The sequence below is a fragment of the Ambystoma mexicanum genome, chromosome 6p (assembly GCF_040938575.1).
Source record: "Ambystoma mexicanum isolate Mex_15411 chromosome 6p, UKY_AmexF1_1, whole genome shotgun sequence".
NCBI classification, from domain to species: domain Eukaryota; kingdom Metazoa; phylum Chordata; class Amphibia; order Caudata; family Ambystomatidae; genus Ambystoma; species Ambystoma mexicanum.
Window position 1 is genome coordinate 1,086,579,100 of NC_090935.1, and position 13,746 is coordinate 1,086,592,845.

The window sequence follows — 13,746 nt, forward strand, 5'->3', positions numbered from 1 at the left end:
TCATAGAATTGTTTCACACAAGCATATTCTGAATAAAGTGTGCAAGTGTGTATGCATTATTACCTCACTGATTTCCTGTCAATTTAGACACATTGCTGACTATCTAGAAACAAATTAGTTTATGTGTTACAGGCATTTACTGTGGTGTGTACACAGCATGAGGCGCTTTGGGGTGATAATGGCCCCTTCCCAGTGACTTGTCAGGGAAAGGTGCCATTACAATTTTCCTTTTCACACATAAAAAATTCGACCATTTGGTTTTCGACCAAATTGCGTCCACCAAATTGCAGTCGACCAGTTTTTTTTCGACCAGATGACTGGACACCATGCTGAACTGTACGTGTAATATAAGAGTGCTCTATAGTAGAGTAAAAGGAAGAAAGTATGAAGAAAATGCTTTGCTGAACGTGTTGTTTTGCATGTGTATTTCCCTGCGCAGCACCATCTCCCTGATGTATAGCACAACTATGGGCCTCATTACAAGTTTGCGGGTCCGGGAACTACGGTACTGGTAGGCTTGCCGGTACCGTAGTTCCCAGACCGGCAAACTACGAGTTGTGCTCACGGGTGCCTTTCTGCCCGCCAGGTCTGACCTGGCGGGCAGAGCGGCACCCGCGAGCGCAGCATGTCGGATGCACCGGCACCGTTCATAACAGTCCTGGTGCATCCAGCTTCCCCATTCCCATTGAGCCCTATGAGGCTCAAATGGGAATGGGGAAGAATTTTTCCCGGCGCCCAGGAATGGACAAATACCGGGTCTGGCAAGGCTGTAATGACCCAGTAATTGCCAGCCTCCTAATGAGGCCCTATGGGTATTTTAAATATGCTGTGACATGACTAGATCTGTGACCCTTACATCACCATGTGACTCCCTTAGCTTGTAGATGCGCCCCCCTCGTGGGAGCTTGATCTACATCTTTACACTCCCCCTTTAATTAATTTATTAATTGATACCTCCTCCTTCTTCCTGTCCCACCCATCCTTTGGTATCCATGTCTTACAAGCCCACGCAAACTTTACCCCTTGCCACATTTTCCACAAGTGTGCAGGTCATAAAGCAACAACCCCCATAGCCGGTACAGTCGACACAGTTCAATGTAATTTTGAGGGTCTGTAGGTGGGCTATTTTGTTTGGTGCCTGAGATCCAATGATTATACTCTGGCTAGAGACTGCCCCTGGAGGGTCAATTGGTTTACTTATTTCAACCATGCAGGGATTGGGTCAGCCCTCCATTTGTCTGTTTGCGTATGAATAGTTGTGGAAGAGAGTGTGGTGTCATTTGCCCTTTTAAATTAAAGTGACATCACATATTTACCCCTACTCCCACCCCCTTATAACATCTCAATCCCATTTGACATGCGTAAAAAGTATTTAGAGCCACTATGAGAATCGGGACAAGTATTTTGACGATGTCTGACAACCAAGTTGACACCCAAGCAAATATTTTATCAAACCAATACTGTTCGACCACTCTGCTGGTGTCTTTTACTATAGCCTTGTGGAGGGTGTGCAAGGTGTTGATAGCTTCTAACAGAATTCCATTCTCTGCATCATTTGCTGGCACGTACTTGCATCAACTGCTTCCTATTTTTGCACACACCTCACCCTCCATAGCTGTTATTAAATTGAGGACGTAACGATTCTGTAGAGTGGTCAACCTTACTGCTCGCAACTCCTGCCTGATGGCACTCAACCCCCTCTCGGTCCCATTAGCCAGCTGCAGCAACTCATAGTGAGTTATCTGCAACCACTTTGCATTGGCAACAGTCTCTGCACCCGGTGCAGGAAGAGAAGTGAAGAACACTATGGCCTTCCTGTATTGACGGACCACTTATTGCTTCTACAATAAAAAATACTGAGCACCGACCTGAAGCAGATTCAGCAATTCGATGTCTTGAGAATACACCTGGTCACCTTTCACCTCCCAGTGAAACCTGACTGAAGGAGAAAGGCTTCCAGGGATACCCTATGGGAAATAGGAGTGTGAACGCTTGAGTGGTCTGTGTGGGGACTCTCTTCTTGATAAAGCGTCTTATGGTAGTTGGAGGATTACCCTGTAATAAGAAGGGTACAATTAGTGAGGGCAGAGAGAAAGTGCTGAGGCAAGTGGAAGGTCTATTACCCTTCAGCGCTGTCAGAATTCTCTGTTTGGTAAGGGTTGAGGAATCCGTGACACGCAGGAACGGACTGGATTCAGAAGGCTCAGGAGCATTCTGAAGAGAATAGAAAGGATAAGAACAAGGGGAACGCTAATGTTGTTGGGGAGGTAAAGAGAAATGTTCCTATTGCTGCAATGATTCGGAAAGGAGGGGCTAGTGAGCTCCTCCACCGAGTGTCTGAATTACTGCTGTGGCGGTTGCTCCACAGAGTCTGTGGGTTTCGAGCGAGGGAAGACCTATACGCTAGAACCGAAAGAACAGAAGAGAGAACAAGTAAGCTGGATGAAAGGGGTAAGGGTTTGGAGAGTTCGGAGATGAATGGAATCGTAACGTACCGGATTGGAGGCTACTTCCGGAAATGCAGAAAGGATTGCGGGGAAGAGAATGCACACTGGGAAGCCAGGGGGAGAGCTCTGAGGATGCAAGGAGGAACAAGATAAAGCGAAAGGCAGGTTAGACTTGGAATAGGCAGAAAATAAGCAGCAGCCTAAGGGGAGCGTACTTACACTACATGGCTACCGTAAGTGTATCAACGCAAGGTGGAGCTGGTGGGGATATCTGAAGTATTGTTTCTGGCTTCGGCTTCAGGGGTGGAGCCAGAATGCTCGAGCTGTGCTGAACATCTGGAACGACACTGCTCGCTGGGGACGCTATCTTGGTAGGAGCTGAATGAACCACTGCCAAACGCCGCCAACAGCGCCACAACGGCCAGTCATGTCTGTGAGATGTGAAAGTATGCCCCCTCCGAAGGGGAACGGAACCGGATTTAGCCGGGTGCCAGAAGTGAAAAGCCCTCACCAGCCGCAGGGCGTGCACGGCAGATGTTGGCTCCAAAGAGCGCTCGGCGGGTGTATACCCGTTCCAGTTATCTAGGTATTGTAGGGCGCCTCTGCGATATCGAGAGTCAAATATGCCAGCAACTTCATACTCATCACCGTAGTGGTGAGTACAGGGGGCAAACGGGATGACACAGTCCGATGAAAACGACTGCAGGCGTCAGGTTTTAATTGTGATACATGGAAAGCCGGGTGAATCCTACTCCATGTAGAGGGAAGTTGCAAATGAATGGCAGCTCTACCACAAATGCCTATCACCGGAAAGGGACCAAAGAACCGAGGTGACAGTTTCGATGGGACCAGATGTCTAGGGAAAAAAAATGATGCCAGCCACACCTGGTCACCTACTTTGATTGTTGAAGCTGGGGTGCGATGTCGATATGCAAAGCGTTTGATCCTATCTTGAGCTTCCTGTAGGGCACCATGAGCAGTCTTGTGCCTTTGCTGGATAGTGGTGATTAGGTTGTCAATATCCAGAAATGATGATGCTGATGGACCCAAAGTAGGAAAAACGCCCGGATGAAATCTGTAAGAACAGAAGAAGGGACTGGTTCTAAGCGATGTGTGCGATGCATTATTATATGCAAATTCTGCCAGCAACAGTAATTCCTGACAGTTGTCTTGAGCTGAGGAAACATAACATCTGAAGTACCCTTCCAGTGTTTGGTTAAGGCGCTCGGTTTGTCTGTTTGACTGCGGATGGTATCCGGAACTGAGGACCCTCCTGATGCCTAGCAAGGAACATACCTGTTTCCAGTATTTTGACGTATATTGTGATCCATGGTCTGATATGATCGTATCAGGGAGCCCATGTTTGGAGAAAACGTGCTTGATAAATATACGAGCCATGTGAGGTGTGGAGGGAAGACCAGCTAATGGAACAAAATGAGCCATTTTAGTAAAGGAATCTATAGTGACCATTATAGCCGTACATCCCTTTGAGGGTGGTAGCTCCACTATAAAGTTAGTAGAGATCGTTTGATATGGTCCATCTGGTAAAGACATGCATGTCAGTTTACCCACTGGATGGTCGCGGGGTATCTTGGTCTGTTGACAGGTCACACATGAAGAGACATATTCTTGGACATCTTTCTTCAAGAAGGGCCACCAAAAGTATCTCTGAATGAGTTCCGAAGTGTTATAGACCCCACAATGGCCTGCTGTTGGAGAATCATGACAGAGCCTGAGCACCTCTCTCTGCAACAACGCAACGGGAACATAAACTGCCTGATCATGGAAATAGAACCCGTCTTCGCTGGTTAATCCATATTTGCTCCGAGTCTCAGGTTGACAGGTGTTGAGATTCTGGGAATGTACCTTGATTTTACTCATAAAGTCAGAGAGGACATGAAGAAACACAGCCTTTGGGAAAAAAGGTTCTGATGGAAATGGTTTGAGGAGTACAGGATCCTTCTGTGAAAGAACATCGGCTCGTAGGTGGACTTTCCCTGGTATGAATGTAAACTTAAGCTGAAAGGGCGAAAAAAAATGCACCAATCGGGCTTGGAGACAGTTTTGAGTTTGTGCATACTGAAGGGCCCTTATTTTGTGGTGGTCTGTGCGGATTTCTATCAGAAAACGAGCACAGAGGAGTAGATGTCGCCATTCATCGAAGGCTTGCTTGATGGCCAGAAGTTCCTTTTCCAGGACGGTATAATTTAGTTTGGCTGCTGTCAGGGTTTTAGACAGGTAGGCCACAGGTTGCTCATTAAACGCATGATCCGGTTGTTACAGGACTGCCCCTAGGACGTGTGATGAGGCATCCAATTCTACTGTGAATCTTTTCTTCTGGTCAGGGGTGAGCAGGACAGGTGCAGACGTAAATAGATCTTTAAGCCGGTCAAAGGCCTTCTGAGTTTCATCTGTCCACTGAAAAGGTATACCCTTTTTCAATAGATTGGTGATGGGTAGTGACAGGCTAGAAAAACCGGGAATGAAACGTCTATAGAAATTTGCGAATCCCAGGAAACGCTGGATTTATTTTACTGACCTAAGAGCAGGTCAAGCGGTAACTGCTCTAACCTTTTCTGCGTCCATAACAAGTCCAGTAGCTGACAGAATGTTACCTGGATATGTGACTTTATCCCGGTTGAATTCACATTTTTCTAACTTACAAAACAAATGATTTTCTTAAAGTCTTCGCAACTATTCTTGGACATGGGAAGTGTGTTCTTGAATGGTGGAGGAAAAAAACAGTATATCGTCCAAATAGACTATTACGAAACATAGGAGAATGTCTGAGAATAAATGGTCCATGAAACGCTGGAAGACAGCCGGGGCATTGGATAAACCAAAAGGCATAACTTGGTATTGGTTTTGCCCAAAAGGTGTTCGAAAGGCTGTCTTCCACTTGTCACATTTTCGTATCCGTATCAAGTGGTAGGTTCCTTTCAGATCTAGTTTTGTGTAAATTACTGCCCTTTCACCGCCTCCAAGGAATGCTCGAGCTGAGCTGAACGTCTGGAACGACACTGCTCGCTGGGGACGCCAACTTGGTAGGATCTGAATGAACCACTGCCAAACACTGCCAACTGCGCCACTACGACCAGTCATGTCTGCGAGATGTGACACTTCCTGAAAAGTTGAAATTCCATAGGTATTGCTGCCAGTCTATCTGCTGACTCCTGGGACCAGTTATTGCTTGCTCTGTGTGTCCTCTGTGAAGTTAAGGACCATTTAACACGTATGTAAGACACCCCTCAAAGATATGGAAGTTCTGACAATGGTACAAGGTCTTTATGGGGCACTACTAGTGCAGAGGAGTGGAGGGTGACCAAAGAGCATTGTCCGCCCCAGATTGATGGGAGCTCACTGGTGTAACAGGGGCCCCCACAGTCGCCGCGGTGCAGTCACATGTGGTGGCAGGAGGGCCCGCAACCACATGTCCTGGGAGTGGGCCCCTTTGGACTTTAAAAAAAATCTTTTTTTTGGTTGGGGTCACTTTGCCTTCATAAAGAAATTATTTCTGTTACACAATGACAGAAATAATTTCTTTATGAAAGCAGAGTGACTACAAAAAGAAACTATTCATTTTTGAAGTCTGAGGGCACCCACACCCCATGACATGGAAACCTCTAGGCTGAAGGCCTCCATGTGATGGGTTGGGGGGAGCTCTATGATTTAAAAAATAGTTTCTTTTTGAAGTCACTCTGCCTTCATAAAGACATTATTTCCATTATGGTTTGGTCCTTAACGGAAATAATTTCTTTGTGAAGTCGGATTGACTTAAAAATAATCAATTTCTTTTTGAAGTAATAGGGCTCCCCTCAACCGCATGATGTGTGCGTGTATGGTGAAAGGGTGCACATTTAAATGTATAGGTGGCTCCCTGTGTGAGTGTATGGTGAAAGGGTGCACACATAAATGTATGGGTGGCTGCCTGGGTGTGCCTGTTTGGTGAAAGGATGTACACTTAAATGTAAGGGTGGCTGCCTGGGTGGGCCTGTATGGTGAAAGGGTACACACTTAAATGTATGGGTGGCTGTGGGTGCGTGTGTGTGTATGGTGAATGGTGTGTATACTTGTGTTCAGGGGTGCAACAAAACCTACATTTCAGGGGTGTGCTAACCCTTCAGGTGTGGCAAGAGGTGCTAACTTCACGGGTGGTGGGGGAGGGGCAAACCTATTTCTGTGGTGGCATTCAACTTCTTTATGCATTCTGAGACTATTCTAGTGCAGCTGCAATGTTACAAGCAGTTAACTCTCTCCTTTAATTCTGAAAGCACCCACCTATGGACTGCTGTGAGAATAAGCAGCCTCCTGTCCCCTCTCTACCCTTCCAGTCACTTCCCTGGCATGTAAGTACTAAACCCACATCATGATTTCAATTGCCTAAAGAATTATGTAATTAAATGCAGGAACTAACAGTGAAATGCTTTATGTTAGTAATTGCCGGGCCTTTGTTAACAGCGAAACACAGGGCCTCATTACGACCCAGGCGGTAAGTTACCGCCTGGGCCGTGACTTTACCACCATGGCGTAAACTACGTTTACGCCATGGTGGTTGGCGGACTTACCGCCCCATTCCGACCTTGGCGGGGTGGTAAGTCCCCAATCCCCATTTACCCTTCCCCATTCCCATTTTTGCCCCATAGGGCATAATGGGAGTGGGGAAGGCGTTAATTACGCCACCGTAAACTACGGTGGCGTAATTAACTCCATGGTCCCTTAGCGCCATGGATTTTAACACCTGCTAAAAGCAGGTGTTAAAAGCTCCATGGCGCTAAGGGACCTCGTACTCAGGCGGTAAGGGTCGGCGCTGTTTACGCTGCCGTAAACCCCTTACTGCCTGGGTCGTAATGAGGCCCACAGATGCCATTTATCATCTGTTCTGTCTGGCAACGGCTCTGTAGGTCAGCCAGGCCGAGTCAACATAGCCCAGATTTTCAGGGGGTTCTGGGGGAGGGCTGAAACCCAGTCAGCTCAATGGTGTTGCACCACTACTGTGTTTAATCCCTCGGTTACTTATTGGTAATCTTCATTACTCATAGCCCTATTCTTCCTCGCCCCAGTACTTGTGTATGAGGCACTTTGTCTCATGCACAAGAACAGGGATAAGGTAGAGGGACATGGATGTAATGCCTGGCTTATTTACTTGTTTTCTTCATTACTCCTAGTCCCATTCTTCCTCATCCCAGTACTTACCTATGAGGCAAGGAGCCTCATACGTAAGCACTGGGACAAGGAAAAAGAGAGTGGAGGTAATTCTGGACAGAGACGCTGATTTTGGGGTTTGCGGTAGGGGTGGAAGGAGAGGGGATGTGTGGGGAAGGGGTGGGATGAGTATTATGCAATAAATTGTAATGGTCATTCATGCCCAGACTAAGCAGGCATGATATGTGGTTTTAGTGGCTAGAGAGCCATTTTGGTGCAGCCAGTCTAGTCATTTCTTAGTTTGGCTTGACATTTTTTTAACTGGGCATCTCTGATAAAGCAGTAGTGCTAAGTGTAATTACCTGGCTAGACTGGCATTTGGGTTCTGCCAGTATAGCTGTTTCATACTTCGGCACGGTATATATTTTTAGGCATCTGTGATAAAATAACCGTGACAAGTGTTATTGCTACGACTTGTATTTTGGTGCATCCAGTCTGGCTATGCCTAAATGTGGGCTGGCATGCTTTACTGTAATATGCTATCACGTGCCTAGACTGGTCTACATTGTGCAGCCAGTTGGACATGTTTTCATTGTGGCATGGCTTTTGAAAAATTAAAAGCATTATATTAATTAAACCATTCTTCCCTCTGGCCCAACTCCCTTGATGTTCTGATCTCTTCAGACCTTCCACTTTCTGTCCCTCTCACCAATCCTCTCTCCTGGAGTGATCACTTTCTCCTTTCCTCCAAGCTCACCCACTCTACCCCTCAGGCCAAGCCACCTCCAGCACTGCCACCCACCTTCTCGCTCATCTGACCCATGAAGCGCATGTCAGTTGAGGCTTTCACCGCCACTTTCTCTCTTCCTCCTCCCCCTTTGGCTGACTCTCACCCTGACACAGCCGTTTCCTTGCTCCACTCTGCTATATCTAATACTCTGGACATTCTTGCCCCTGTCATGAGAATCCGCCTGAAGCCCAAAGCCAAGTGCAACTCCTGGTACGACACTGACCTTGTCACTCTCAAACGCAAGTGCAGTGTGGCCAAGAGGAAATGGCTTGCTTCATGTATATCCTCTGACAAACTGCCCTGCTGCCTGCTCCAAAGGCAATACCGCCTCTCTGTCCTCACCAAGAAGAGAGCTCATATCCAAGCCCGCGTCTCTGCGGCATCTAACAACTCGGCTGAACTCTTTAATATCTGCAAGGAACTGGCCAATCCCGCCGCAGTGTCTACCTCTCCTGACCCTTCCCAGGCTCTCTGCACAGCACTGGTTTCTCACTTCATCTCTAAAACTCAGGACATCCTGTCCTCACTCTCCACCTCTCTCCCCCCTCCCTCTACTCCCTCCCTCTACTCCCTGCTCTTCCTCTGGCCCTTCTGCAGCCACCTCTCCTTCCCCTTCTCTGCCTTTCCCCTTTTCTCAGTTGACGAAGTTTCTAGACAAGTCTGATCTATGAAAGTCTCATCAGAACAGGTTCACCCCTGTTCCTCAAAAACCGTCAAGAATCACATTGACACCCTGGCTCCTGCTCTGGCTGACTTCTGCACCCACTCCTTCGCCACTGGAGTCTTCCTTTCCCCCTTAAACACTCCCTTGTGCACCCTCTTCTTAAGAAACCATCTGTCGACCCTTCCTGCCAGGCTAACTATTGGCCAATCTCCATCACTCCTTTCCTGTGGAAACTCCTGGAAAAGCTGGCCATCTGCCAGCTTAATCTTCACACTGAATCTGTTGGTTGTCTCCATGACCATCAGTCTGGCTTCAGAGCCGCCGGAAGCATGGAAATTGCTCTCCTGAACATCCCATGAAGACCTCTCGAACCTTGATTCCAATACCCCCACTGTCCTCATCATACTTAATCTCTCTTCTGCCTTTGATATGGTCAACCATGTCATCCTGCTCAACCTTCTCCATGATAACCTGGGTATCACTGATCAGGCCCTGGCTTGGCTGACTTCTTTCCTCTTGGATCAACCATCCCAGGTCCAACTTGGGGCCTTCCTCTCCTCTATCTCCATCTCTACCTGTGGTGTTCCCCAGGGGTCTAACCACTCTCCCTAGCCGTTCAACCGATTCCTGGAACTTCTTGCCCACCGCATTGCCGCTCTCTGCCCCAACTTTCAGTGCTATGCAGATGACACTCGGCTCAATATCAGGCTCCCTTCAGCCACCTCTTCTCCTTCTCTCATCTCCGACTGTCTGTCTGCTATCCAGGAGTGGTGTGCCACCAATGATCTCTGCCTTAATGCCAGGAAGACTGAGATTCTCCTCATTGGCACACCCACTCCCTCCTTTCCTGTCTCTCTCTAGCCGGCCTCTCTTGGCCCTCTGCCTGCTCCCACCTGTGAGGCTAAAACCTATGAGGCAAGGAGCCATAGGAGTCATCTTCAACTCCACACTCTCCTTCTCTCCTCACATCTCTGGCATCTCTAAGAAGTCACACTACCAGCTGTACCTCCTCAGAGGTATTCTTCCTTTCCTCTCCTTCCCCCAGAATCTCACTGTCTCCAGAGCTCTGGTTTTCTGTAGGCTGGACTACTGCAACAGCCTCTTTCTAAATATGCCTGCCTCTACTCTCCGACCTCTACAACTCATCCAGAACAGGACTGAGAGACTTGTCCTTGGCCTCAAGCCCAGGGATCGTATCTCTCCAGGACTGAAGTCTCTGCCCAGTTGCTGCGAAGATTAAGTAAAAAAACCCTCTGCATTGTCCACAAGGCCTTCTGAGGCCTGGGTCCTCAATACCTTCAACTCTCTCTTCCTAAATATCTTCCCTCTCGAGCTCTTCCCTCATCCGCCTCCATCTCCTGCAGGATCAGTCGTTTCTCCAAGCAACGAGTTGGTGGTAGATCTCTTTCTTCGGCTGGGGCCTCCTTCTGGAACAGCCTCCCTGCCTTTCTGAAAATTGAGGGGAACCATCTCCGGTTCCAGAAGCACCTCAAGACCTTCCTCTTTGCTTCTGATTTCTCTCCTCCTCTCCCCTGCTGAACTCCTGGCTGAAACTGAAACTGCACTGGTCACCTGGCTATCCTCTGTTCTCGGGCCCAGGTCCCCTCCGTGACAGTTGCACACATACCTGCACTGCCCCCCTAGCAACACTTGCACTCTGGGGACGTTCTGTATCCCACAGCCCCTACCAGCACTTGGCACCTGATGTCTGCACTTACCCATGCACCTGCCACCAGCTGGCCACACTTCTTATTATTGTTCCTATTTATTGTTCTATTTATCACTGTTATCCTATATACTGCACTTCCTCTCCCCCTTGCCCCTCACACTTCTCCCCATCCCCACCTCACCTGCACTTTACGCAATCTCAATGTCTCCTGGCCTAGTAAGATCGTTGTCTCTGTCTTCCCTCTGTTCCCCTACCTTGGCTCGTCGCACCTTAAAACACTTGTGTATAGGTGCATTATAAATGCCATATCATATCATTAATGTTCATGTGCACTGTTGGTGACTTGCATGTATTCGGTTTTTGGATTGGTGTTACCCTTCAAAACAGTTGCAAACACTCTGGCCTTTTAGCCAATTTTTCTCAGAAAGTGTGCTGTATAATGCACTAAAACACATATGTATATATCTTTCTCCTAGTGCAGTGTGCAGCGTACCCCTGCAGCAGCACGTTCCTGTCTATTGTGCAAGCATGATAATCTAGGTCGGACCAGAGTGTGGCGTGACCCGTGATTTGTTTCCGAGTTGAGGGGGCCCCCTCAGCATGGCTCGCAGGGGGGCCCCCAAAGTTTGTGTTACGCCACTGTGGGAGCTGGTCATAGGCTTGGGTGCCTGTAACGCTCACCTGATTCCCGTAGCGGCGCCGGTCTTGACTGGGCGTATACCGTATCTTCAAAGGTGATGTGTAACACACGGCTGGCTCTTTGGGCTGGACCTCTGTGCACTGTATGTCTGACTCGAAGGGTAAGATGTCTGCAGATAGAAAATATGGGATTAAGGAACTGGGTTATTGAATGTCTCTCTCTTCTTCCCTTTCTCTTCTCCTGTAGAACCCCAAAGGTTAACGCTCTCACCTTAGGTAAGTGAACGCTGTGCTCTCCATCTGCCTCGGGGCAGGGTGCTGTAACCAGTTTCTTCACTGGATAAGGAGAGCAGGCTTCTTGACTTCAGAGGACTGCTGTCCGTCGTTTACTGCACGAACGGTAAGTTTCGAGTAATTCTAATGTCTTTAAAGTCTTTAGTAATGATGTGTCTTGTTTTGCAGGGTTCCGGCGATGGCGGATGACGGGCTGAAGTGAGTTGAAGATGGAGCCCGTGTGATGAATAGAAGCGCCTGGAAGCACGTAAGTAAGCGCTTGTTGCCTGCTTCACGATGCGCTCTAACTGTCTTTTTATTTTGCAGGTACAAGTTCGGAGCGGCTGCAGGGTGCCGGAATACCCACTGGGTTAGATGTGGAAAGGAGTAATGGCACGTGAGTATTAAAGTTCCCCAATGTCTTTAAACGCACCTTGTTTTGTCTTTCAGATGCGGGATGCAGCGCCGAAGGCCTCCGGAGCGTGCAAAGAGTTGGTAAGCTTTTGTCTTTCAGATGCCGGAATGCAGTGTGAAGACCTCCGGAGCGCACGAAGAGTAGGTAAGCCTTTGTCTTTCAGATGCCGGAATGCAGCGCGAGGCGTTGGTGACAGCCGATGGACCAGGTAAGTGAAGAGCTGTCACTGAAGACCGTAATGCTAACCTGTTCTTTCTTGTCTTTATAGGTGTTGCTGAAGACTGGATTCAGGATGGTAAGCCTTTTTCCTTAGGCCCAGGATCAGATGCAGAAGACACGATGAGCGTTCTGCTGCAGAGGATGCAGAATAACGCAAAGCAAGATTCATCCATCGGGTGTGGTTTAAATAGCCTCCTGTAGTGCTTAGGTGTCTCCTTCCACAGCCACGCCTAGGTAAGAAAAGAGTTCCTGCTTTCCAGAAGAGTTCCAGTGTTCTGAATCTAGGGAGTGGCTCCTGCCCCACCCAACAGGAAAAGTAGTTCCAAACAGAAGAGGATCAGAGGCTCAACTGGCAGGCAAGTAAGCAGCATGGTCTGCAGCAGGTAAGTCCACCCAAGCATTATGAGCCCGGCGCTTCCAGCGCTGGGACTGGGCATATTTATGAGCCTGGTGCCACTGGCGCCAGGACTGGGTCCAAAAGGTCCCAATTGGGACTGGTTGGCACTTGGAACCTGGGTTATGGATCTGCTTCCAAGGGAGTTGGGAAAACCCTGACCTTTTGGAAGCAGAGATCATGACAGTACCCCCCCTCAAGGCCCCTCCCAAACCGGGCTTCTCCGGGGGTTTTGGCTTGTCAGGAAATGTTCGGTGAAATCTTTTGATTAGGCGAGGAGCGTGGACATATTCAGCAGGTTCCCAGGATCTCTCTTGGGGGCCGTAGCCTTTCCAGTCAATTAGGTAAAATAGTTTAGATTTGGAGATCTTGGAGTCCAGAATGCTTTTGACTTCAAACTCGAGTTCTCCATCAACTAGGATAGGTTTTGGAGATTTAGTTAGTCGGGTTTGAGGTTGCACGGGTTTTAATAGAGAGACGTGGAAGACCGGATGTATCTTCATGTGCGGGGGCAAGTCCAACTTGACCGCTACTGGGTTTACTATGGTAGTGATGGAATAGGGACCAAGGTATCTTGGGTTGAATGTGCGTGGCCCTTTTAGAGGTAGATATTTGGTGGATAACCAGACTTGATCCCCTACTTGAAATTGAGGGGCTTCCTTCCGATGTTGATCTGCTCCTTTCTTGTATTGTTCTTTAGCCCTTTGAAGGTGAGAAACAGCTTCCTTAAAGGCTTGGGTGATTGTAGAATGCAGGTAGTCTACTGCTGGTGTTTCAAGATCTTGGAGGGGATCCAACTCCGAGGTTCGAGGGTGACTGCCGTACAAAAGAAAAAACAGGGTTTTCCCAGTTCCCGAATGGACAGAGTTATTGTAGGCATATTCGGCTATCCAAAGGATGTCTTTCCAAGTTTTTTCAGTTTGTTGCAGCATGCAGCGTAAATACTGTTCCAGAGTTTGATTGGTCCTCTCGGTTTGTCCGTCGGTCTGAGGGTGGTGACTGGTCGATAGTCTCACATCAATTTGAGCCGACCGACAGCAACTTCGCCAAAAATGAGAAATAAATTGACTACCTCGATCCGAAATTAGAACCGA